Source organism: Eurosta solidaginis, chromosome 4 (genome assembly GCF_040869045.1).
Source record: "Eurosta solidaginis isolate ZX-2024a chromosome 4, ASM4086904v1, whole genome shotgun sequence".
Taxonomy (NCBI): Eukaryota; Metazoa; Arthropoda; class Insecta; order Diptera; family Tephritidae; genus Eurosta; species Eurosta solidaginis.
This window is the reverse complement of record NC_090322.1, coordinates 166473369-166500867: the sequence shown is the minus strand read 5'-3', so window position 1 is coordinate 166500867 and position 27499 is coordinate 166473369. Positions and strand designations below refer to the sequence as shown.

The 27499-nt window shown below is 39.2% G+C and overlaps 1 long non-coding RNA gene across 1 annotated transcript in view; it reads left to right on the top strand.

The window, feature by feature from the left end:
* Nucleotides 1-27499, top strand: part of LOC137248308 (uncharacterized) — a 305162-nt gene that overhangs the window by 70282 nt on the left and 207381 nt on the right. Inside the window, exon 2 of the long non-coding RNA XR_010952149.1 lies at nt 22225-22279. This is a non-coding gene — a long non-coding RNA (uncharacterized lncRNA). The remainder of the gene's footprint in view (nt 1-22224; nt 22280-27499) is intronic.

Sequence of the window (27499 nt, the reverse complement as noted above, 5' to 3'; positions counted from 1 at the left end):
CTTCCATGATGGCTGTTCCAACACGACAACTCCCCCAGGCGTAGGGCTGAAGTTGCCGCCGCTCGATAACCAGCTAGATCTAATGGAAGGATGTCAAGAATGACCTGAAGAGCTTCGCTAGGTGTTGTTCTTAGAGCACCGCTTATGCTGGATCTGTGGACTTTACCCAACAAGTTTAGGTTTGACGACTTACTTAAGGCTAGCTACCATACGTCTATCCCATACAGCAGTACGTGTCGGATAATCACGGTATGCATCCAACTGCATATGTTGGGGACGAGTCCCCATTTTTTTGCTAATGGCTCTTTTTCATAATTGGATTTATCAGAGTTTTGTTTAATCAAGTAATCTATTTACCGAATAGTAGATTAATCATTTTTTTTTTCGATTAATCATATAATGTCACAGCTCTAGAAATAGGAATTAAGGAAATACTAGTTGGGATAAAACCGAACATCATATGGGTATTACAGTGTTTCAAAATAATATTTGTATGTTTTATATACTGCAAGGTTCCGAAAAGTTAAATTTAGTTTTAAGTAGTGATATTAGAGAAAAAAAAGTTCTGTGAAGTTGCCTAAAAATATTCCACACAAATTGGTATTAAAACAAGTAGTATATATTAGTGGATCTCGAACTGGGGGTCAAGACGCTTTGGTGGGCCCAGGTGTTTTTTCGAATGTATGAAATGTAATGTAAGTAACGAGGGGGACACTATTAGCGGGTAGTCGGGTCAGAGGAGAAAAAAGGTAAGCCCTGATACTCCAACAGGTTTCAGGAAGAGGAGAGCACAAGTGGTGAGCTCCCACAGACCCAAGCAGTGAACTATCTATATAAAAATCGAATGTTATATCAACAAGTTACAATAAAGAATGAAATTCTACTATTTTTAAAAATCAAATAAAGATAAGTATATTTCGGCGGAGTTTCTCTTCCAAATTGTGTCGTGCCACTTTTTAAACCTTCGTTCGAATTATCAGGTCTCTGGATTATCGGGAATTTAATTTCCAAGACCAGGCGATTTCTTTAATTTTCACGATTCCTGGATCACCTAGCGACAATTTGTTTCCTTCATATTGCATTTTAATGGTTTGAATTATGTTCTAAGTTTCAAGAGTCTACCTCTACGGGAAGTTCCTCGAATAGCGATCGCAGGATTACACATGTAAATGGACTTTCTAAATATCTCTAAATACCTTGATCACTGTCCAATACAGCAAACTCTTTTATGCGAAATGTTATAACTAACAGAGTCCTAAGTTTGTATAAAAGTTTCAGGTCTCTGGGTTATTATAATAAATAAATACAAGGGGCGATAACCTCCGAAAAGATTTTAGGCCGAGCTTCATTTACAATTTGCGTCGTACTCCTTGCTAATTTTTCTTACAAATTAGCAGGATGGGACCTACATACATGTTTAAGGCCGACTGCGAACGGTATCTGCAATCGGATACATTTTCGCTGAGAAGCTTTTCACGGCGGAAATACACTCAGATTATTTATCAAACCACTGCCGAGGGCGGACCACGTTTTGAATTTTTTTCTAATTGAAAAACTTGCATCTAAAGATTTTTATGTTGCTTTTGAACTTAGGATCTTCCACTGTTTATAGAAGGATGCTCCTAAAATTTAGGTGGCCAATTTTACGACTTTTTGAAGGGAGTTTAATGTAGGATTTACCTAGAACGCTTGGCAGACGAGTTGAATGTACGGACGCACATATACATATTTCTACACAAAGTTTGTGGAATGTAAAGAAAAGAAGTAGAGTGCTATCAAAGCGTTAAAACGAAGCAGCGCGGCAAGAGTTCTAAGTACGGAAATCTACATGTTAATGCTTATGAAGGTCAGCTTCAACGTCTGAATTACTGGGTGGAAAGAAAATAAATAACAAATTACAAAGAGGAAACATTTTTGAGACATATCGATAGCACAAATTAGAAAAACAAAAAAAATATAAAAAAAAACAGAAGTATATTATGCTTGTAAAGAATGCAAGCAAGCGGAAATTGAAGAAAGTTTAAGTGGCAGTAAATGTTTAAGCGTTACATTGTTGCATGCCACATTTTGAAATTAATACGTTTACACAAAAACAATCATGCAGATATTTATGTATAAAATAAATAAATACTTGGCTCTATTTTCCTTCGGGGAGATTTAGGTCGAGCTTCACTTCCGAGTTGCGTCGTGCTCCTTTTTAATTTTCACTACAAATTGGCGGGATGGGGTCTACATGTTTTATGCCGCTTCCGAGCGGCATCTGCAAGGTAGATGAATTTTCACTGAGAAGCTTTTCATTGCAGATATACATACGGGGTGTTTGCCGAAACATTTTAGAAATAAGGTTACTCAATTAGAAAAAATTTTTTTAAGCGGGTTCGCCCCTCGGCAGTGTTTGGCAAGCGCTCCTAGCCTATTTCTGCCATGAAAAGCTCTCAGTGAAAACTCATCTGCCTTGCAGATGCCGTTCGGAGCCGGCATAAATCATGTAGGTTCCGTCCGGCCAATTTGTAGGGAAAATCAAGAGGAGCAAGACGCAAATTGGAAGAGAAGCTCGTCCTAAAATCTTTTCGGAGGTTATCGCGCCTTACATTTATTTTTTAGCAACGCATTTAATGGCCTTTCGTTGAAGATCATCTCGGCTCCGGAGGTCGCCCAGTGTTTAAAGAGGCAGAACACGGACGTCCTGATAGAAGGCTGGGTAGTCCTCAAGATAGATTAACACGTAACTTTGAACTACCAAGTATAAGCGGGCAGCAGTCAACCCTATCACATTGCACCAAATATCTGGGACTAATAATCGATATAATAAATTCAACTAGAAAGCGGGCATCGAGGAGTGGGGATGGCAGGCCTGCATAAGCTCCTACGTCTCTGAGCCAAATATGATACTCCTGTTGCGGCCAATGGTAACGTATGTCTCCTTAGTGCGGTTTAAAGCTTTTAGTGAAAACCACAAAGCTCAAAGAGATGCATGTGTCGCAGCCACAGAAGCTTGTTGTACCTACCCCACGGCGGCTTTTGACTCCTTTTTATACTCAGCGTGCTTTGCACGCAGAGTATATTAACTTGTATTGGATAACGGTTGGTTGTATAGGTATAAAGGAATCGAGATAGATATAGACTTCCATATATCAAAATCATCAGTATCGAAAAAAAATTTGATTGAGCAATGTCCGTCCGTCCGTTAACACGATAACTTGAGTAAATATTGATATATCTTCACCAAATTTGGTACATGAGCTTATCTGGACACAGAATAGATTGGTATTGAAAATGAGCGAAATCGGATGATAACCACGCCCACTTTTTATATATATAACATTTTGGAGAACACCAAAAACCTGATTATGTAGTAAATCATACACCTAGAATGCTGAATTTTGACATGTGGACTGACATTGAGACTCTTGATAAAAATTTGAAAAAAAATTTTAAAATGGTCATGGCACCGCCCACTTGTGATAAAATCAATTTTACAAATATTATTAATCATAAATCAAAAATCGTTAAACCAATCGTAACAAAATTCGGCAGAGAGGTTGCCTTTACTAGAAGGAATGCTTTGAAGAAAAATTTACGAAATCGGTTAAGGACCACGTCCACTTTTATTTAAAAGATTTTTAAAAGGGTCGTGGACGAATAAAATAAGCTACATCTTTGCAAAAAAAGAGCTTTATAACAATGGTATTTCATTTCTCAAGTGGATTTATAACAATAAATACGAAAAACTTCAAATTTTAAAAAATAGACGTGGCACCGCCCTTTTTTGACTAAGCAATTTTCTATGTTTCGGGAGCCATAACTCGAAGAAAAATTTACATATCGTAACATAAAGGGTCGTAGACTAGAAAAATAAGCTATAATTTAGCAAAAAATAGTTTTGAATCAATGATACTTAACTTATAAAGTTTTATTATAAGAGAAATTGGGGAGACATTTTTTTTTAAACGGGCGGTGCCACGTGTGTGTATATCACGCTGAGTATATAATGTTCGGTTACACCCGACCTTAGACACCTATACTTGTTAAACCTGTTTTCGATAGATATGCACATACTATGTACGTTGGCACAACTCGCATTGCAGGAGAGTTTCGGTTCCAGCTAATAGCGATAGACAAATCTTTATAGACGGCTCCAAGACGAACTATCCTGATAGCACATTCCCACTTCGCGTAGTTGTTTTAGATTATTGGTCGCCAGAAGATAATATCGATGATAGCGATGGTGGCCATTTCGGTTACACGTTACACGTTACAACTAACACGCCATAAGCGTTCTTTTGCTTGAGCAAAACTGAAGAGTATAGGGATTGACGTCTACGTTTTGGAATATTTGCCTATTGCTGCTACGGCATTACTAGCAGCGGAAGGACGTTTAAGACTCAAATTGGTTTCATGCATATATTTTTACGTATGTATATACAGCTGTATGTACTTAAATAAGCACATATTATGCATGCCGTATAATAATGAAAGCATAATTGCAGAAAAATTCAAAAAAAAAACCATAAAGTTTTTAGATACTCAAAAAAACACGAAAAAACAATGCGCCGAGGCACGTAATTACTTAATTCAAGTGCAACAAGCAAGCATGCAACAAGCCAACTACCAATTGGACGTGTCTGTGTGTGTGTTTGTAGATATTTAATATTTGTAGTACTTACACCTTGGTTTGTCTTTAATGCGTCTTTAACGTAGCTTTAATTTCAACCCAAAAATAAATAAAGTCTTTTTAAAGATGAATTGCTTTTTACCACCAAAGGTGCAACATGCACGCCAACACTTACATACACACATACGTATGAACATGTGTATAATATTTATGTTAATCTCATGTGAAAGTGTGTTCTGTAGTCATAAAATTCGCTGGCTGATTGCTTTCAACACCAAACAATTTTTAAGCACCCTTTACGACGTGATCGCATGCGCATGGAGTTTGTTGCAAGTAAAAATGCCTATTTGATGAATTAAACTTTTTTTGTTCGAAAATCTATTCATATGTGTGTAAACATAGGCATACATGCATACTTGTGTACATATGTATATGCGTATTTATTTATATGTGTGTTAAACAAAAGACGACTCTTTTTGATTGAAGCATTTGTAGATAAGGAAGACGTTCAACCACCTTGAGAGGATACTCGATCAACCTCGATCCTGTAGACTGAAATCATCCGAATGGCGAGTTGCCTGTATGAACGCAACCTAGTCCTTAAATTTTTGAGATAACTTGATGAATTTTTATGAGCGATTATATTACGATGTTTGATGAGACCTTTGTTGGAGCCAACCGTGACTAACCGCAAGGAATTATGTTTGAAAATAACGCCGCCCTTTTGGCAAATACTAGACGTTTTCAAGGACCTTGCCTAATAGCTGCCTCGAGTTCTGCAACTCTGCCGCCACTATTGGTTGGAGCCATGACCTCGGTCACGAACACAACACGTGCTCAATCGTTTTTTTTTTTTACAGCCCGGTCTTCCTAACGAGGCCTAACTTATAAGTATGTGGCATCAGAAGGCAGTGTCCAGCTGGTATGCCCATTGTGAGTCTTCTCTTAATTATAAGAGATATGAGCAACTTTGTAGGTGAAATATCGTTGGATTTGCAAATAAACTTAGGAGTTTGTAACCTCGCGCTCCTTTCTGCGCTTTTCCTGCTTGATGGATCATATGCAACTCCTATCTCCTTTTGATTTCTGCCAAGCGAATAGGGATATCCACTGTTCATTCATCGAGTGCAGAACCATACTTTGCTCGTCGGTGTTTTCGTTAGCTTCTAACTCTTCAAGACCGGAAAAAAGATGTCGTGATGACGCCGGAAACGTGAACTTTAAAAAACTTTTCATTCAAGAAACTTGTCCCGAAGAATTTCATGTTTATTACGAATAGTTAAAATATATCGTACATAATGGTACCAAAGTCGCCCAAAACTGGTCCCAAAGTAGTACAAACCTATTTCGTATAAAACGCCAATTGAAAATAGTTACGAAATATACAAACAGTTATAGTATCTTCAATTCTTCGAAATCGTCTCTCAGGAATATTTCTTTAAATTTAAAATGTTTACCCTGACCGCCTGAGCAAGGCACAAAAGTCATCGAAACCTTGGCGAATCATCCCTTATTCGAGCGTAATGGTCACCCCAACTAGCCCATGAGATAGTGGAAGCAGGTCTAAGGTTATTCATAGACAAAGACAATCCTCGATTCTGTAACCGTATTTAGGAAGAAACCCGGAGTGGGAGGGAGGAAGAGGCGGTGATCGGCGAACATGACAGTTCCAGAACGACTAGGCAAGCTAGCCGGAATGACAAGATTCACTCCTCCAGATCAGCAAAGTATGGCGAAGAGTGAAGTGACAGAAAGAGCAGGGTAATAACGATAGAAGATGAACAAAGTGTTGAAACAGTCTCTGACTGTGGCTCTATTGGATTGAATTAATCACCATGTCAGATGTCTATTAAAAGGTATATACCTGGAGAAGGGCAATGGTTTAGGATCATCAAAATGTTGCGGGATGAATAGAGTTATATGCTACTGTTAAGACAATGACCTGCACAATTAACGCAGCTGAAGGAAGTTATTTCAGACCTTCAAAGGCAAAGCACAGCCGCATGGATTAGGATAGTGGATAGAGCACTGATCTCCACGATATTAAAAGAAAATATATGATGTCTACGTGTGGTGAGGCTGATGAAAGCACTGAACCTGTTGTCGAATCTGAGCGCTAACACAGGAAATCCAAGGTACCTCGCGTATCACTGACGAGATCAACACCAAATCCTCCTAATAAACAAGTACTGGCAAGAAATGCTGTACCTAGTGCTTGGGAACATGTTTTGGGACGGGGGAAATATTTATATGCGCCTAAGGAGGATAAGTACTAAGGACATTAGTCACAATACGTGAAAAATAGGGGAAATGGAAACGGGGTTCGAGATTAATCGGTTAAACCAATAAAACAACTAAGAAAGTCCAAGCTTCGCCGAAACCACATATTATATACCCAGCTGTGTACTCTCATATATATGTGACCCGGCCTTAAGGTGGCTTAACACGTGGTGGGCGTGAGCTTAGCACCTGCTAAGCGACCATATATGTATACGATAAGCGAGAGCACAATGGCTACTTCGTCAAAACCAACGACAGCTCTTTTAGTTTGAAGTCGATGGTCGTACAGTAAGGACTCGAAAAAAATGTTTCCACTTTTTTTCTGGTTTCGATAATTTTTGAGACGCGAAGTGTTCTGAAGATGATATTTTCATCCACTTCCATTTGACCTTCAGCTTGAAACAATGCTTGTATTTCATCCTCGTAATTGATACCAACATCATCGAAAGAATCATCATCATTCTCCTCGTTTTCACAGAAATATGTTTATGTTTGTTCTTCGACCGACATTCCTTCAGCATTGCTATTAAATCTGAGCACTCACACGATTTTTTTTCGGTCAGAAACTGGTTTGTGCTTTGCATTGAAAAAAACATCGCTCTTTATATACACACACAAAATTATCTCATTTATTCTCTTTTGCCTTTTTTGGTTGCCTTTTGGGCACTGATGACATGATATGAAACTTCTCGCTCTCTGAGAGCGCGTGAAAATGTGCATTTTTTATAATATTGGCCATAGATACCATCATGCTCAAAATCAAATTTGGGCATTTCAGAATAACTTTGGGGTATTTTACATGGTAAAGGTTTAATGTATAATTTTCACCGAAAACTTACTCAAGATTGTAAAATGGGATACCAAAAAACTCGAATTTTTGTCAGGATTACAAATCCGAAGAAAAAATAACTATTTTTCACCCGTGGAAAATTTATCAGTGACAACACCTTTCATCGAAGGGCTGCACACGAAACGGGTTTTGATAACAGCTTTCGATTGGAGAAAGTCAGCTTCTTAGTCTTCGCATTGATGTAAATGGATGCATAAAGGCCAGGTTTTTGTGGGGCGTTGCAACATTCCACTTTTGACAGCTGAGATAAATTGTAGGTATACGTATAGGTTAACACAACATGTATAATTAACAGCCTTTTGCGGACGACAACGCAGATACTTCACCAAGTGATCTTATTTCGTAATTTCTTATAAATTTTTTGCGTTTTTTATTGTATGTGGATATACATATGTATGTACATAACCATTTTGGTCGCATCAAAGTGAAAAAGGGGCTAACCGTTCATTGTTATCTTATGGCGGTGCCAGCGCAACAAAGCAAAGCAACGCAATCGAAATATATTATTTCATATTTTTTCACTTATCTACCACAAAATATTTCTACAAAACTTTCCCTTTTTTATAAATTTTAATAAGTTTTTATCACCTTACTTGCTGATTTTTTTGAAAATAATGAAACCGAACGGATTTCTTGGAGTTTTTTTTTTTGGTGGTTTAGGCAACTCTATAGCCATCTGATTTTCTTGGAAACGAATGAACTTTTGTTTACAATCGAATGGACTTCAAGACCCATTCTTGGAAACGAATGAACTTTTGTTTACAATGAAATGAACTTCAAGACCCATTCCTGGAAACGAATTGAGAGAGAATAAAAGTTTCATATCATGTCATCAGTGCTTTTGGGCATGACTGTTCATAATGCAAAGGAAAAACTACTAAGAAACTGAAGAAATGCATTGTTTATCTTTAACAGCTGTTTCTCGCAATTTCTTTTTTGAGTCATAAGCCACCTTTTCATAGGCCGGGTCACATATATTAAAAATACATTTAAAGAGAAATGCCACAAACATTATATTGTATAAACGCTGAAATGTGCTACTTACGCATATGCAAATATCGTGTTCCATAAAAAGCTTTAAAAGAGTTACGGTTATAGGAAATATCCTTACCAAATCTCATTAAAATTGATCGCTTTTTGTTCAACTTTGGTCTTTAAAGTTCTCTGAGGAGCTTAACTAACAGGAGAGGCTCAGTACCATTTACACTTTTCTTTTTAATTTTCGTATTTTGTCCATCATTGCTTTAATGGCAATGTGTTGACGTACCATAAATTATTGTTAATATTTTCATAAGTGAAACCTTAACCAACGTTTTCAAAAAAGTGGGCGTGGTAGTTAACGAATTTTCCTAAGGTCTGTATATAAGACCAAGAACAATAGTTTTCCGATTTACGGCTTGCAAAACTTTTAAATTTTCTTCCACGAAATGTGGGCTGTACCACGCCCATTTTTCAAAATTTTACTCAATTTCCATATTCCGTTATAAACCTAATTTACTCGTCAAATTAAATGATTTATTTGTCAATGCATTGTCCCATTGTTTCCATTATACGAAATTTTCGGTTATTATCTCAGTCCAAATAATCACGTGTTCTAAATTTGTTACAAAATTAAAATAAAAAATTGTTAAAGATATCCCAATAATTGCTCAAGTTATCGTGCAAATGGTTATAAAAAGTAAGCGTGGTTTGCAACCCATTTCACTAATCTAATAGTCTGGTCCACCCCTGTTGATACTGCAAGTTTCCTCGAACTCCCGTGAGAGGATATTGATTACAGCTCGTGAGTGGTCGCATCTATCAAATTAATATTTTTCGTCATGAAGTTAACCCACGTATTAAGTTTAATCAGTTTTTCTGTCTTTGGTAATAAACTATCACATTTTTTCCGAAATTTTCGATATCGAAAAAGTGGACGTGGTTATCGTTCGATTTTGGCCATCTTCAATCTATTCTGGGTTTAGGTAAGCCAGTATACAAATTTTCGCAAATATATCTCAATTTCTGATCAATATATCCTGTTAACGGACGGACGGACATGGTTTAATCCACATCTTTTGAAATATTGATAATTTTGTTTTAAGGAAGTATACATTGTGAGCGAATTTCAGGAAACTCTTTAATATTCTGCACCTTTTGCTATTGTGCGAAACTCTAAACCGTCGATTAAATACCTCGAATATTCAGTATAGCAAAATGTTCCTTATTTACAACACTACTGTGGTAGTAGTACTTCGCAATTAATTACACGCGTACTTACAATGACTAATTATTCTTGTATACTCTCAGTTGCCTCATTTTCCTACTTCTCCCAGGGTCTAGAATTTTTACCAACAGCCTTCTCGACTAGTTGCTTGTATATTCCTCGCGTCTGTGTCATATACGACTATTTAGCTATATACATGTATGCTGCTCACTACATGTATGTGAACTATTCCCTCAACCCTTATCCAATAAAAGTTGTAATATCATTGTGTACAAGTACACGCTTCATATAAAAGGTACTTAAGTAGTAGGGCGGTCGTCGAGGTGTGGTGGTAGCGTGTTCCGCCTACCATACCGAAGGTCGCGGGTTAAAATCCCGGGCAAAGCAAAATAGAAAATTTGGGAAAACGCTTTTTCAACTATAAAAAAGCTTCACTAAGCGGGGGTGCCTTGCAGATGCCGTTCGGAGTAGGCATAAAACATGGGACCTACATTTTTATTCCTCCAATTTGTAGGTAAAATGAAAAAGGAGCACAACGCAAATTGCAAGAAAAGCTCGGCCTTAATATCCTCGGAAATACATCGCGCCAAGTATTTATTCAAGCAGACCTGGCAGACGTTGCTCTCTCTTAGCTTTGGTCTATCTGCAAAACTTTTAAGCAGTTTTTACCTCTTACTCTCCCTTTCCCCCTCTCCCCCTTTTCCATATCCTTTTATTCACTCTTCCCTCTGCCTTTTTTGTTGTCGTTGCAGTAGTGTTTACCTTTTTCTGCGTTTCTTTCTCCCTATCTGTCTTTTCCCTCACTTCTTTTCCGCTCCATCTAACCATATCTCTCTACCTTGGTCTAACTTTATCCCTTTCTTGTTCCCTCTTTTCTCTTCTTTCTAGTTCTTCTTGTTCTTCTCCATCACTTTTTCCCCAATCCCACCCCAAGTCCAAGTCCCAGTCCCAGTTCCAGTCCCAATCTCGGTCCCAGTATATGTCCAAGTCTCAGTGCCACTCCCAGTCCTAGTGCAAGTCCTAGTCCCAGTCGGTTCCTGCTCCATTTCCCGAAAAAAAGTGTCATAAATACTAATCTAGGAAAAGGGCTACCTCTTTATTGAATTTCAGGCAAATCGAACCGTGAATAGATTGGTCCCTGGTCTACTTCCAGGAAAGAAACTTCACAGGACCGCTATCCTATCTGGATCCAAGTTGGATCAAATTGTACATGGTATGCAAATTTGATTGAAATCGGTTAAGTAGTTTAGGAGTCCATCGCGGACAAACAACGTGACACAAGATTTATATATATTAACATTTTTTATTGAGTAGGTAAGCCGATCGATGGTAGGCAGCAGTCACTCTACCTGACCATGTAATAATGATTTAGGATGCCAGTTAATTCCAGAAAAGCTCACAACTAGGTATACGTTAGTCGTCAGACTGCCTTCCTTGCTCTTTATTTAAATATGATTTTATAGTTTTAATTGGTTTCTATTAAACGCCCTATACTCATATTAAAATTTAAGAGATGTTCCTGATAAACATATTCGACCGCAAGCGTAACGCCACAACTCGCCCAACAATATTAATATTTTCGGCAATAATTTAAATGTTTTAAATTATTTGGCTTTAGTCATGTTGCATGTTATGAGGCAGCAAGAGCGGCATGTTGATATCACATTTTAGCGTGTTTGCAATGCCATGTTGCAGCGAGCATTTATTGCTGCTGTTGCTGTTGCTGGCAATTTTATATTGTCCAATTGGCGCCGCAACAGAGTTAAATAGCGTGCAACTGCCACATAACAATAAAATTAATTAAAAATTTTGCATGTATTTTTTACGATTGCTCATATTTTAATTGAATTGCCAAATGTGTGGAAAGCAAAAGTGCCGGAGTGAGTGAGGGAGATGGTAAGGGCGCTGCGCTGTCCTTAAAACAGATGGCACGCATATGTAGGTAAACTACGATTGAGGCGCAAGGGTGTTGCAATGCCACGCCTGCTTAAGATGTGAGTGGACATAAATGAAGGCAGCTTGTTAAGAGCTAACACTTAAATGAACTTATTTTTAACTACATACATATGTACATATTTCATAAATTTCTTTTTTTAATTTCTATATTCTTTTATTTTATATACATAAATATCTTTGAACGCCTTTTCTTTCACGTTTTTTTTTTTTGTTTATGAAATGTCACCTGTCAGGCCATATTTTTTAAACGCCAAATACTTTTTGACATAATAGTCCAATTACCTTATCGCACGATCGGTTGCGGTTGTCGTTTGCGCTTTGCTGCAATTGCTGCCTCATCTTCGCGTTGCATACAATGTATTTATTTTTTATTTGCCACTGCACACTGCAACATCGACATTCAACGATTATTTATTGCAATTGCTGTGGTACAACGCTGCGACCATGGCAATGGCATTCATTGTAAGCAGATCAATGATCATCAGCCACACTAACAACAACGCATAGTGGCCAGTCGCGGGCACGCAGCACACAAAGTTCACCGCCACAACCATCAATGCCGCTGACGTCACTTAAATTGCGTAAAAACATGCCATACCAAGCAGATGCCACCAGAAGGGGGGCAAACGGTATATGATTGTACGCCAGCTGAGTACAAACTTACGGTTGCACTGGTTGCGTATTGTCTCAGTAGTTCACAGCTGGCCATCTCATAGGTAGGTATGCCAAATAATTCTTGCTGGAATTTTTTATAAAGCCTGTATGGAACCCGTTTTGTATGCTTAATTTCGATAACGAATCGATAATTTACCGATAAAAATCCTTAACTTCCAAAAAATAAATCGATAATTTTAAGTTAACATATCGATAAATGAACGCTGACAAATCAATAACACGTCGATAACAAACTGGTAACACTTCTAGGACAAATGCATAACCTTTCGATGACAAATCGATAATTTTTCCATGGCAAAACGATAGCCTTTTGATTGCGTACGAATAAATTTTCGATAATAAACCGATAAAAAAGTCGACACCTTTTGTTATCGATAGAAAATTTATAACACTTTGATAACAAACCGATAAATCGTCGAAACTTCATCGATAACACACCTATAATACATATTTTCTTTCTTTGCCTTTTTCCCTTTCCTTGCATTAATTTGCTGCCTGGTTTCGCTCCCCTTAACACCAAAACGTCAATTGCTCCCACATAAAATTACAACCACATACCCCCGCTTACACATACCTTACGTTTGCACTTGCTTATATTTCAAACGTAAGGTAAATGTTCCATTTTATATTTCCCTATGTCGTAGATGAGTCCACAAAAAAAGACATGCGTCCCCTCTTTGTGTCACAATAACATTATCCCACGATGGGCTACCCTGTATGCAGCGTCAATTCCTTTCCACAGAGCGTGAAATCATCTACCTCAGAGACTCGTCTTCCTGGTCCGGTCAGGTCAGGTGCTTTCCACTAACAATGCACTGTGTTGCGCGCATATATTGCCTGCAATAAGGGGGATATACGACTTGATAATAGCAACTGATGGTCAATCTGCGCCTGATCATTGGTAAAGTGATTAGCGAACCGATTTTTATAGCGAGCGGGAAGGGGAGCTGTCGCATAAATGCTCTAGGCACTCACTGAGCGAATGTTGTTAGGCCGCTGTGATGTTGGTATTCGAAGAGATTGTTCGCATTGTTCGCGGACACTCTTCATGCGAGCCATTAATTAGATGTGTGTGGGTTTAGTTTGACCTATTCGAGTTTCCAGACCAGGAATGGCACAGAGTGTCTGTTAGTCTTAAAACAAGTCCTCATACATAAACACCATTGAAGCAAGCTTTAAATATAAGATTGTATGAGTTTTGGCCAGCATTGCTTTAAGATGCAGCGTTCTTAATCACATCTGTTTGTCGCAAGTGGTAACTAGGAAGAACTAGTTAAAAGCTAAAAAGCCGCAACGCACTGCCGCCACCGCTGATGGCGTTTTTTAGCCTTTCTACAGTGACCACACAATCGATTATGCCAAAGTGTCGATTTACGGCCATACAAAGGGGACGCTTAAATGCACAGAAACGCCACTGTAACAAAATCAGAGAGAAGCAACAAAAAAAAAAAAAAAAAGAATAGGCGCTTGATACCAAATGGGTAAAGAGGTGCAGGGTTGCCAACTGGCTGGTGATTATTCGGATGTTGAAGGAAAAATAATTGCTGAAAAGGACTGATCTAGCGTAAAGTCTTAGTAAGCTTAGGCAGTGAGAAGAAAGGAATTATAACAAGTAAGAGTAAGTTCGGGTGTAAAAAATAAACTAAATGTAAGGCGCGATAACCCCCGAAGAGATCTAAGGCCGAGCTTCTCTTCCAATTTGCGTCGTGCTCCTCTTGTTTTTCCCTACAAATTGGCCGGACGGGACCTACATGTTTTATGCCGACTCCGAACGGCATCTGCAAGGCAGATGGGTTTTCACTGAGAGCTTTTCATGGCAGAAATACACTCGGAGCGCTTGCCAGACACTGCCGAGGGGCGACCCCGCTTAGAAAAATTTTCTTCTAATTGAAAAACCTTATTTATAAAATTTTGATGTTGCTTTGCCCGGGGTTTAAACCCAGGGCATACGGTGTGGTAGGCGGAGCACGCTACCATCACACCACGGTGGCCGCCAAGTTCGGGTATAACCGAACGTTTATATACTCAGCGTGAATTTCAATTGTACAGTTCATTTGAGATAAATAACTTTTTCGAATTTTGTTACAAGGGATTACATTTTTTTAGGCTTTAATGATGTGTAATGCTTGATCAGAATGTGGGCGTGGCACCGCCCGACCCTTTTAAACATTCTTTATATATAAAAGTGTGCGTGGTCTTCAACCGATCCCGTCCATTTTTACTAGATATATTTCCTGCTATAGGGAAAATATGTGCACTCAATCTTATTACCATCCATTAATGTTTCTTCGAGTTATGGCTCCCGAAGCATAGAAAATTGCTTGGTCCAAAAAGGGGCGGTGACAACCCCGTTTTTAAAACTTTTAAAAGTTTCTAACTTTTTGTTGTAATTCCATATAGAAAGTAAAACACCATTGATATTAAGCCCTTTTTCACAAAGGTATAGCTTACTATATTCGTCTACAACCCTTTTAAAAATCTTTTATATAAAAGTGGGCGTGGTTCTTAACCGATTTTCTTCGAAGCATTCTTTATAGTAAAGGCAACCTCTCTGTCTCATTTTGTTATGCCAGTTTTAAAATTTTCTGATTTATCATTAATAATATTTGTAAAATTGATTTTATCACAAGTGGGCGGTGCCACGCCAATTTTCAAAATGGTTTTAAAATTTTTATCCAGAGCCTCATTATCAGTCCAACCATCAAATTTCAACATTCTAAGTGTATTATTTACTTAATAATCAGTTTTTTCCAAAATGTTATATATGTAAAAAGTGGGCATGGTTATCGTCCGATTTCGCGCATTTTCAATACCAATCTATGCTGGGTCCAGATAAGTGCGTATACCGAATTTTAATATTTGCTCAAGTTATCGTGTTAAGGGACGGGCAGACGGACGGATATGGATTTATCAAATTTTTTCTCGATACTCATGATTTTGATATATGGAATTCTATGTCTATCTTGATTCCTTTGTACCTGTATAACCAACCGTTATCCAATCAAAGTGAATATAATATGTGTGCAATCACGCTGCAACAACAAGGCTCACGGACCGGAAAACAGCAAGTGAGATATTTCAATGTACTCCGAAGAGTCGAATACGTTCCGAACGATATATTTATTACCCTTCTTTGAAAGGCTGGTCCGCTGAGCATAAAGTGACTTGATGATTTCACCTCGTCATCCTCTATAAGTTAGGGCTGTAGGTTAAGGTGTACCGTGAACTCCCATTGTATAGTGCCATGTTAAAACTCCAATAACCATTGATATATGAGCTTTTCTGAACCTTTATAGCTCCGAAAAGCGCTTGTGTCAACAACGGTTTAGAAAGACCTCGACACACGACAAGAGGTGGTGTCAGCCCGGCGTTTGATTAGCTCCCTCGTGGCCCAGCTGTCCAAAAGTAAAAAGCAATTAGCCAGCGGAATATCAAAGCCTCCATTGGCAGACATTCTCAGGTTCCCAGTGCCCGCCCAGTGCAAGAGATCAGCTTGACAGTTGCCAGGGATATCCTTATGTCCAAAAAGAAGTTAGATGCTACTGCAAGTGAGCTCAAACAATCCCTCGCCGCCCTCTACCAGACGGCTTTGAAAGCGGCTAATAGCATCTCATCTACCACATCCTTTATAGCGACGACCTCCACCTGAAAGACGCTGCAGTGAGCGGACGGCATAAGATGTCTTGTTAACACCGAGCTTATGGCAGAATACTCCACCTCCAATCATGAGCAGGTTAACTAAACTTCCTTCCCATATAAACTCCCCACGCCACTCCTCCCTTGAGGGAAACTGGGTGACAATGACAGAGGTAACCCTGTAAAACGTTCCGAAGCCTATAGAGAAATTTACCCCTGACAAGAATTGCCAGATAATAAACGTGAGTCACCATATGTCAACCCCTTTCCTGAAGCAGGTCATTCATTACCACAACCCAAAGAAGAGTAAATGTCTATAATAAGCGTATATTGGCAATCCTATCAACGAACACACTCTGATTTTTTTTTCATTCTTGTAAATTGCTTTAAGTACCCGCTTTCTAAGTAAATACCGCAGAGTGCTCAAATCGAATGCCGCGAGAAAAAATCGTATTGCTTGTATGACAGTTGTTTTTGAGGCTGCAGAATTGATCTACAATAGTAATAATAAGTAAGCCAGAGTACTTAGTTGTTGTTGCGATCCAAGCCATTTCCCATTCTTTGTTGCTATTATTACTGCCGCCGTCTATAGTTGCATCCTATTGTCCAGGGCGTAACCAACAGTCGCATACATTTAATCGAATCGCAAACGCACATCAACGCGGCAATATTAACTGTCTCATACGTAATCGTTGATCTTTGTTGATCGTCAACTGCGATCTTTAACTTTAGGGGTCGTCGATGATTGCGTTTGATCGCTGTTCACTGATTTCCGATTTTCAATATGATTTTAGTTAAAACAAAGGCGTAGAGAATTGCAATAATTGTTGTGGTAGTCAATTTTGTTATTGCTGTCGCCAGTATCACATGATTACAAGAAAAAAAGTTTACTCATTCTTATATTGATCTACTAGGAATTGCTATTCGGATGCACTCGTTGCTATTTTTATATATATTCATGTAATCTTCGCTCATGTGTACTTACCACACTGTTTCTTCGTGCCTTGTCTTGGAGGCTTGGAAAAACAGCCTCTAGCCACCGAAAGCTCGCAATGTTGTCACCTGCTATCATCTTTACACCATTAATTCACCGCGTGGAAATAAAGGCGGAACGCGGCCTATTTAATTCTTCCCGCATCACCTTGAGCATTAATCTAATAAACTCCCTCTCTACAGATTTGCCTCAGTCAGTGACTGCTTCGTTACGTTACTCATCCTCTCGTGAGCAGCCGGAGTCTTACTGTTACCTCCCATTGTCCCCTCCGGGAAAGCCGGAGAGAGTTATCTCCCTTTGGATTATCACCTATTTTAACATCCGTTGTTGGCAAATCATCACTATCCGCGTCCTCAGGCCCACTTGTCTTGTCTATGTGGCTGGCCTGCCTTGCGGCCCTGGTACTGGGCCGCTTCTCTTTCTTGAATGCCGTCTTGTCGCCTTCAACCGAACGTTGAACCTCGTCGCCTTGAGCCTCCCTAAGCTTCTTCCTCCTGCTACCCGTTGCAGTACCGAAGGTTTTTCTTGAGCTGCCTTCATCCTACTTTTACCACCTCATGAGCCCATTGGAAGCCAAGGTCTGATGGGTCGCCTACTGCTTCCAAGCATGGTACAATCCTTAGTGCATCACGGTACTGCAAGAGGGCTCCCTTACTACCTCTGCTCTGTACCGTTCTCCACTCTACTTCTCTGTTTGTAACAGCAGGCGAAGGTTGTTGACTCTCCACTACTTTCGTTCCCCGAGTCCGACGAGTCGCTTATAGCGCTTTTGTCTTCCTTGCCTTACGACTGCGTTCTCTCCCCCTCATTATTTTTTTTTATTATATTTTTTTATTAATTAATATAAGATCTTGACTTGCTCATTTAGTCGTACCCTTTGCTCAGCAAGGCACGCTCAGTGGTCTAACATAAAATATTGCGAAGAAACCCGTCAGCCACAGCAACGCCTCTTACAGTGGTTAGTCCATAGTTCCTTCCCCAGGCGGAACTATATATTTATATTTATTTATTTATTTACCAACGTAGTACAGAGTAAGACCAGATATAGTCTTTTAGAAGTACTTCAACTAGGTTATTAAACATAAAACAGTGTAAATATGTATATTCTAACTTAAATCTAAATAACAAATTTAGAATACATCTAACCTTAACGAAAGAAAAGATAGTCAAGATCAAAGTGGGAAAAGAGGAAAGAAAAGAGAAGCAGGTATCTTAAACACCCTTACAATGTTTTTGCATTGTTTTCATACAGCTTTGAAGTACTTGAGTATTACATCCTTGTAGTTGAATCTATTTAGTCCAGCCTTCACATTATCTGGGATTGAATTCCATAATTTAACCGCGCTAATGAAAAATAGTCTAGATGAAGTAATTGTGCGATGGTACGACCAGACTCTTATGTCGCAGTGATCTCTCTGGTCTCAACCTTTCGAATAAGTAATTTGGTGTCTTCCACAATAATAATTTGTATATAAAGGTACAATTCCTGGCGGCTAGATAATTTTCAAGGCTGCACCCAAGAATTTTCGTTCGCCAGGCAGATATGTGATCATATCTACCAATCCCGTAAACGTATCTCGTAGCATTGTTAAACGCTACGGCAACTTTGTTGTATGACACTGAGTCCATCTTACCATATTGTGTATCGGCATACGTTATAAGTGGCATAATTAACTGCAGCACAAGTTTTCGCCTGGTTTCAACGGGTGTGAATGGGGCCGAGACTCTTAACTTCCGTAATATGGCATAAATATTGGTAACTACCCTGTTGACATGGTCACTACAAGTAAGTTTACAGTTCACAATAAAACCTAGACTTTTTACTCTGTCAACAAATTTAAGTGGACTAGTTCCAATATACAACGCAGGAAGGTCAATATTATATACAACACAATGACATATAGGCAAGACATAAGACTTGGATGCATTCAAACACAACGAATTTTCACTAGCCCAAAGAGAGATTGCAGACAGATCATTATTAATTTTGAAACATAAATCTTCAACAAGACCGATACGACTTGACAAATGTAACTGCATATCATCGGCATATGCATGAATATTGACATACTGGCACACATCAAAAATATCATTCACAAATAGACTAAACAGAAGTGGACCAAGGACAGACCCTTGCGGTACGCCAGCATACACAGGTTTAGACTGCGACAAAGAATTTCCTGATTTAACTTTCTGCGTTCTATCCTAAAGATAACTGGCAATAAGCTTGACTGAGCTATCCTCAAATCCGAAGTAATACTTCAGCTTCGTACATAGCAGCTCATGATTCACAGAATCAAATGCTTTGGAGAGAAATCTAGTAAACAAAGAAGTGTTAGGTCGCCAGTATCAAAACTAGTTCTTATATCATCCAATACTTTAACCATTGCTGTAGAGCAGCTATGCTTTTGTCTGAAGCCAGATTGCAACGGACTGAGTAATTTATTTTGCTGGGTAAAATAAGAAATTTGTGCTGCCATTAAATTTTGACATACCTTCGAAAATGTAGGCAGTATGCTGATAGGCCTATAATCACCTGCACACGTAGCATTAGTTTTTTTGCAATAGGAAGAATAATTGCTTTCCTCCACATCGTGGGAAAACATGAAGAGGTGAAGCAGAAATTTATGATGTGAGTAAGCGGACCTAGTATAAACTCCATTACGATCTTAATAAATCTTAGAGAGATTCCATCCTCCCCCAAAGCATTCGATTTTATACTTAATAAAGCCTTCAAAACATCAACTTCGCCAATTGTATCAAATTGAAATTTGTTATCAGGGCCGACATAGGAGGAGTAATCTTTTAGCAGGCCTGGAGCATTGACGTCATTGTTAGTGCTAACAAAAAAGTCATTTAGTTCATCCACATCTATTTCACACTTAGTAGTATCCTTGCCATGTATTTTACATGATTGAAAAATAGAGAAAAAAACGGTAGTGACAACAATTAAACATATGATAGGATGAGAGTGTAGGAGGACAGTAGATTGTTTGAAAAAGAAGATTAGAGAAAAAATAAAGAGAATATATAATATTAGATACACTTAACATTAATCATACATAATCAGGTGTCTGCAGCAACAACACGCTCAATACTCTCGATATCAGTCACCTTGAAAGCTTTACAATTTGGACGTACACGAACTGAGAAAGCAGCAACGAGCTTTTTCTCTCTTCTCAACTGCATTGCAAAATTGATTAGCTCACGATTGTTTTTGGTTAGGCACTCATGTATGTGTATTTTCCCGTCCGAATTTATTCCTACATCACGATGCATTAGTGGATGCTTATTCTCTTTGCAAAAACGGGCCACTGCTTTAAAGAGTGTAGATTGATCATCAGAAGAGCTCAGTCGTACAATGACAGATGCAGGTGTTTTGCTGTTGTTTTTGTTAGGCACACGAAACGCCGAGGAAATAGGCAATGCTGGCACCTTCAATGATTGGCACATTTTGTTAACAGTGCCTTTAATGCTTTCACCATCACTGACGGGGAGGCCATTAATTATTATGTCACTGGAGACAGATTTGTTTTGGCATTCATTTAACTCTATTTTTAGTAGCACAATTTCCTTTCGCAGTTGTTCATTGCATTCAACCTGGGCTTCTGCTTTAACCATTCTTTCCTCCATTTTGCTCAGCGCCTTCTTTAGGTTTGACATTTCAGCCATAAGCCGCTCTTCAGAACTTTTCAGACGATCTGCAATCCCTTCAATGATGGCCGTTCTCTGCAACTCCAATTTGTCTTCAATAAGCTCAATCTGCCGACTGCACTCGCATTTTTGTTGGGAGTAAATACCACTTGGCGGGAAGCTCTAGTATCGGGCATCTTCGATAAATTTGTTGTTTGTGATATTGTTGTTGTTTGTTATATTGTTTGCAATTAGGAAAAATTAAATAATTATACACAAAAAGCAGAATAGCTTCGTATCAAGTGATTGAGTAGAAACAATTAAACGATGAAAATCAATACGCAAAGCCCGCAAACGCCAAAAAAGCAAGTACAATGACATCTTTGATTTCCTTTTCTTTTCTTTCCTCTATAATTCTCTCCTCACCTTTGCCTTTCTTTCCCTGACAGCAGCATCATTGTATGCCATTATACACATCCCGGGCAGCTTGAGTGCAAGCCTTATGGCCACGGCAGTACAGTGCCATCTAATATACGTCAAACGGAATATATGGTTCCGTGTTTGAGCATCGAAAGCGATCTTGGGGATACAACTGCTGTTGTGTTAACCCAGAAATGCGTAGATCCTACAGGCTGCCAGATTACTGCAGCGTTTTTCAGGCGAAAATTATAGCAGTGAAGAATGCAGCAGAAATTCTGAAGGAAGCGGGCTTAAGCTGCAAGTCGCCACAATATATATATTAATAGTCATGCTGCTATTAAGGCAATAATCTCACACAGTACTTCATCAAGGAGGGTTCTGGAATGCAAAGAAGCATTGAAAAAACTTCGCTCAGGCCGGACCAAACATCTTTACAGTTTGGGAGAAATCAAAAGGAGACAGGAGTTGCATATCTATAACATATGTCCTGTCACCTGATTGGGGTTCTTCCGTTTGGTCGTCAAACAAATTCTGGTAGTCTATGTGAAGTTTTATTGTTCAACGTACCCTAACCTAACATTGCTTTCCTTTCATTTTCTTTCCTTTTCTTAATTTTTCGTTCCTCTTCTCTCCTCTCCTCTCCTCTCCTCTACTCTCCTCTCCTCTCCTCTCCTCTCCTCTCCTCTCCTCTCCTCTCCTCTCCTCTCCTCTCCTCTCCTCTCCTCTCCTCTCCTCTCCTCTCCTCTCCTCTCCTCTGCTCTCCTCTCCTCTCCTCTCCTCTCCTCTCCTCTCCTCTCCCCTCCTCTCCTCTCCTCTCCTCTCCTGTCCTCTCCTCTCCTCTCCTATTCGCCTCTCCTCTTCTCTACTCTTCTTTCTCCGCTCTTATGAAATAAGCTTACATAATTTTCCAAAGATTTAATTACATTTTACTAAAAATCTGTTTTTTCTTTTCTTTCCAGGTGCATATCAAATTTTACTTATGTTGCTCATGCTGATGTGATTAAATAAACTCTGGTAAGGATTTAATATAAATTTTAATTTAATACATAATAATAATTCCAATTGAAATTAAACACTTGACACCTGTGAATGATGAAATTGTGAGAGCAAAAATTGCACAACTGTGTGATCAGTTCCATAAATTCTAAATTCTTAAATGACAAGGAAATTGGTCAATGCAGTAATTATTATACTTCATATTTATGTAGCTTTGTCTGTGTCTTGTCAATCATGCTGGCCACAAATCGATGACTAATCAGAATCTGTGACAAAAGCTCCATGCCAAAGCTTCTTTCGCAGATAAATTTAACATAGTCGCAGCTGCATCTTGATATTTTGCTGACGTTAGCAACTTGATCAACCTCCATTAAAGTGCTAAATTACTTTTGTATTACCTTTGGTAAGTACATACACATATCTATTTTCACTCACTTAGGTGTGAGTTTGTGTGTGCATATCTGTTTCTCGATTATAATGGATTCAATGTCCCTTTGTCGCTTTGCCACATCCACTTGCACGGTACATCAAAAGCGAGATGGTTTAATCAACCGGCGATATGACTTCTATATCCTATAAGGACTTTGACGACCCTGAGAGCTTAATACCTTACGAATTAATTAAAGCTACGACATAAAATATATAAATGATTTCAGGTGCACAGGTACTACTTACCGCCTCAAAAAAATGATCACAAAAATGCTTGCCATTCCAAGGGCATTTAAAGTTAGAACTGAACTTCAAGATCTTTTTCTTTATAAAATTATCCACAGAACATTATGGTAAAGTCAAATGGTGGTAGTAAAACACCTTGCATATTACTAAAAAGGATAATTTTTTTTACTAACTTATGGCTTTTAAGGTTAGATTGAACTGGCTGGTCCGTGAGAACCTGACATAGACTGAATGGGTCCATAGTCTTACAGGAATTTTAAGTTTAAAGTTTTAACCTAACTGATGTTGTTTTTGTTTTTGGCCTTTCAAAAGTTATATCAAACCTAACCTTACCAGAAGCTTGCTCATCGATCAAACTAAATAACCCTATCAGAAAGCAGGATCTGTGTTATAAAATAACTCCGTCCTCTTGATAAATACACCAATCGGACTTATGCTACCTGCGGCTTCTAGATCGCATAGCTGTGCCACTCCTAACACCTGGAGTCAAAAGGCGCTCAATCGTTTCCTCCTCCAACCCGCACTTCCTACATCTGCTATAAACAATACTCAATTTAGGAGAATATGACGCCAGAAGTCAGTGCCGTTATAATACCCATTATAACCCTGCAGTCTCGTCTTTTCAATGATAAGAGTAACTTTGTTAATCTAAGGTTGTAAACCTGCACATGATCTGCGACAATTTTTGCAGCCTTCCGTTTGGTTCCACGCATTTCCTGCTTGGTAGATCATGCCCAGCTCTCGCCTTCTTTTAATCTCGCCCAATCTGATTGGAATTTTTATGGTACAAGCTTCGAACGATGCGCCCTATTTAGCTAGTTCATCCGCTTTTCCATTCCCATCTATGGGACCCAATATAGATGTATATTTCTCCCTATCCCGATTCCTTCGAGCGATTGTTTACGCTCTAACACACTTTTTGATATTGTGCTATGCGAGATTACTGCCTTATTTGCTGCTTGGCTGTCAGTGTTAACAAAAATACTACACTGATCTTGCCTTCCATTACTCTGGAACCAGCGGTATACACGTGTATTGTCTCGTCTCCATTTGAGCGTCCTTCCGTCAACCTTGCACATCTCTCGTGGCTTTAAGATACCCATCGAAGTACAGGTAGGTAACAAGGTAGTTTAGGTAGACCGTAAGGTCTGCGCTCAATTTCCATGAGGCATATAGTCTCGTTGTAGTTGTTAACGCTATGTTCTTCGCCACTAGGCCTACATTCGAATGGTGTAGCCGTTGGGGTTGTTTTCAAGGCTCCCGTAATGCTAAGCATTGAAAGCTTATAAAATATCTAATTATTAGAAGGCACTATTCAGTTGTGACAATTGCAACGTCATCTGCGTACGTCATTAGTTTAACGGCTCCCATCCCGCCCTACTGCGTGCCCCTGTCCATCGACATAAAGCTCCCACTGCTAGGTAATATTCCTGAATTAAGAACAACATCTTTTTCTGGGGGTAACAGCTGTTTGGGTAAAATATACAGTGCTAAAAAATAGGATTAACTCCGACAACACACATCATTCCTTTTATACAAATAAAATTTTTAATAGAAAATATAGAAAAATAATTTTGTACCTAATTAACATGAAATTAAATTCAAACATGTTCACACAGTTACGAACTTTCAAAGGACATAAATACATACATACACATACATTTACGTATCTGAATGTGCGAATGAGTTTGTTATATATATATTGTAACGAATTTACTTGCAAATCCTCTTATTTTTCCCCTTTTCTAAGTTCGCATCACTAAACTGTTGAATAAATAACTCCAACACTGAATAATGGAAAAAATGGCCTGTATTAAAGTACTTAACAATAACACTTATACTTTGCAACTAGCTGGCTTAATAACCAAACTGATAGCTCAAATGAAACTGACTTCCAAAATAATACTGCTATGGCTCGCTAGATAGCGTCTTAATCGAAACTGCTTGATAGCTCAAATCAAACTGACGCAATTATTGTTTCGTTTATGTAGATACATAATGATTGATCTATGGATGTGCATGATATCACTGTTTAGCATCGGCTTAGAGATAGCAGCACCCCTTAGTTTTGCTAATATTCGTAACACTGCCCTCCTCCTAAGTCTGATCGTCCCGATTAGACAAATCTGCCGATCTAAACGTTGCCAGCCTTTCCAAATGGACCACTTTCATTTTGGTTCTTGGTTTACCGATGGTTTGTATGCGGTACACTACATGGTTGATCTGCTTTACAACTTTGTATGGGCCTTCCCGATTACACTGCAATTTCGGGGACAAACCTTTTTTACGTTGTGAGTTGTATAACAGCACCAAATCTGCTTCCTGAAAGCCTTCCGAATTAATTGCTTTATCGTATCTGGCTTTCATCTTGTCACTCACAATCTTTGTTCGTTGCCTTATCAGATCATATATTTATCTTAGCTCTTCTTCCAAATCACTAGTGGATTTCTTGACATTTCCCTCCGCATTGGCATCTATCTCAAACTTCAAATCAGCTGGCAGTCTATGGTCATTGCCAAAAATTACTTTTGCAGGGGTTTGGCCCGTTGTCTCATGCACTGCTGATCGGTAAGCCATCAAGAATAATGGTATGCGGGTATCCCACTCTTTATGGCACTTGTCCACTACTTTCCTTAAGTGCTACTCCAATGTTCTATTGAATCGTTCTACCATACCATCGGATTGAGGATGCAATGCAGTTGTCCGTGTTTTTCGAATGCCCAACTTTTTGCACATTTCTTGGAACACAGCTGATTTAAATTTCCTGCCTTGGTGAGAATGTAACTCCATTGGTACACCATACTTTGCAACCCAATTGTTTATAAATACTTCTGCTACCGTTTCCGCTTCTTGATTTGGGATTGGGTATACCTCTGGCCATTTGCTGAAATAATCCATAACTACCAGTACATATTTTTTCCGCCGTTGCTAGTAGGAAATGGACCGGCGACATCCATAGCGATCCTTTCAAATGGCGCACCTGGGTTATTTTGCTTCATCTGGCTATGACTTCGGGTTCTGGGCCCTTTCGCTCTGCTGCAAACCTCGCAGTTCGCAATCCACTCAGCGACCGACTGACGGCAACTAACCCAATAGAATCTCTGTTTAATCTTCTCGAGCGTCTTCGTGATTCCAAGATGACCTCCGCTTGGACCATTATACAGCGCGCTGAGCACGTCAGGAATCCTCTTTCTGGGAACAACTATCAGTTTCTTCTTCCATTTACCATCCTCACTCTCCCATACTCGATGAAGGCAACCGGATATCAATTCTAAACTGTTCCACTGTGCCCAATATGACTTCGAAATCAGTATCTTCTAGCTGACACTTCCTTAGTTGTTCCTTGTCCCATTTATCCGTACATGTTATAGTCATTAGCCGGACATCTATAATGTCTTCTTTAGCCTCGGCTTTTGAGCAGTACTTGCATTCCAAACTACATGGTCTTCGTGACATTGCATCGGCATTTCCATGGGTACTAACTTTTCGATGCTCAATGGAAAAGTCATAGCTTTATAGTCGCTCGATCCACCGTGCCAATTGGCCTTCCGGATTACGGAACTGCAGAAGCCATTTTAAAACTGCGTGATCTGTCCTGACACGGAATCGCTGGCCGTAGAGGTATTTGTGAAAATGTTTAATGTACTCTACCAATGCCAACAGCTCTCTTCGCGTAACGCAGTAGTTCCTCTCTGGTCTTCCAATTGAACGGCTGTAATATGCAACTACCTTCTCCTGTCCATTGACCAGTTGTGATAAAACGCCTCCTATATCATATCCGCTCGCATCTGTATCTAGAATAAACGTTGCTCCTGGAATCGGATATGCCAACATTGGGGCAGTGCACAAACGCTCCTTCAATGTTTGGAAAGCCACTTCTTGCTCCTTCTTCCATTCAAAAGCTTTACTTTTTCTTGTTAGCTCGTGGAGACTATGGGCTACGCTGGCAAAATTTGGTACAAATCGGCGGTAATATGTGCACATCCCAAGGAAACTTTTCAATTCATGCAGAGTCTGTGGTCTTGGCCAATCCTTTACTGCCTCTATCTTTTCATTCGCTGTACGGATACCTTCTGTCGTTACCTTGTGACCCAAATAATTTACTTCCTTTTTAAACAGCGCACACTTTTTGGGACTTAACTTCAGACCAGCGCCAGCTATTCTCTGGAAAACTTCATCTAAATTTTTAAGATGTTCATAAAAGTTCTTGCCCAATACGATGATGTCGTCCAGGTACACCAAGCATGTTTTCCAATGTAGTCCTTTCAATACCTGATCCGTGAGTCTCTCGAAAGTAGCTGGTGCATTACATAGTCCAAAGGGCATTACTGTAAATTGCCAAAAACCATCTCCGACGCTGAAGGCTGTTTTCTCTTTGTCTTCCTCCTTCACCTCCACTTGCCAGTAGCCGCTTTTCAAGTCCAGTGTGGAAAACCATTTCGTACCAGAGAGCGAGTCCAGAGTGTCATCAATTCGTGGCAATGGGTAGCTATCCTTTTTCGTAACGTCATTCAACTTCCGGTAGTCCACGCAAAACGTCATTTTTCCATCCTTCTTCTTTAC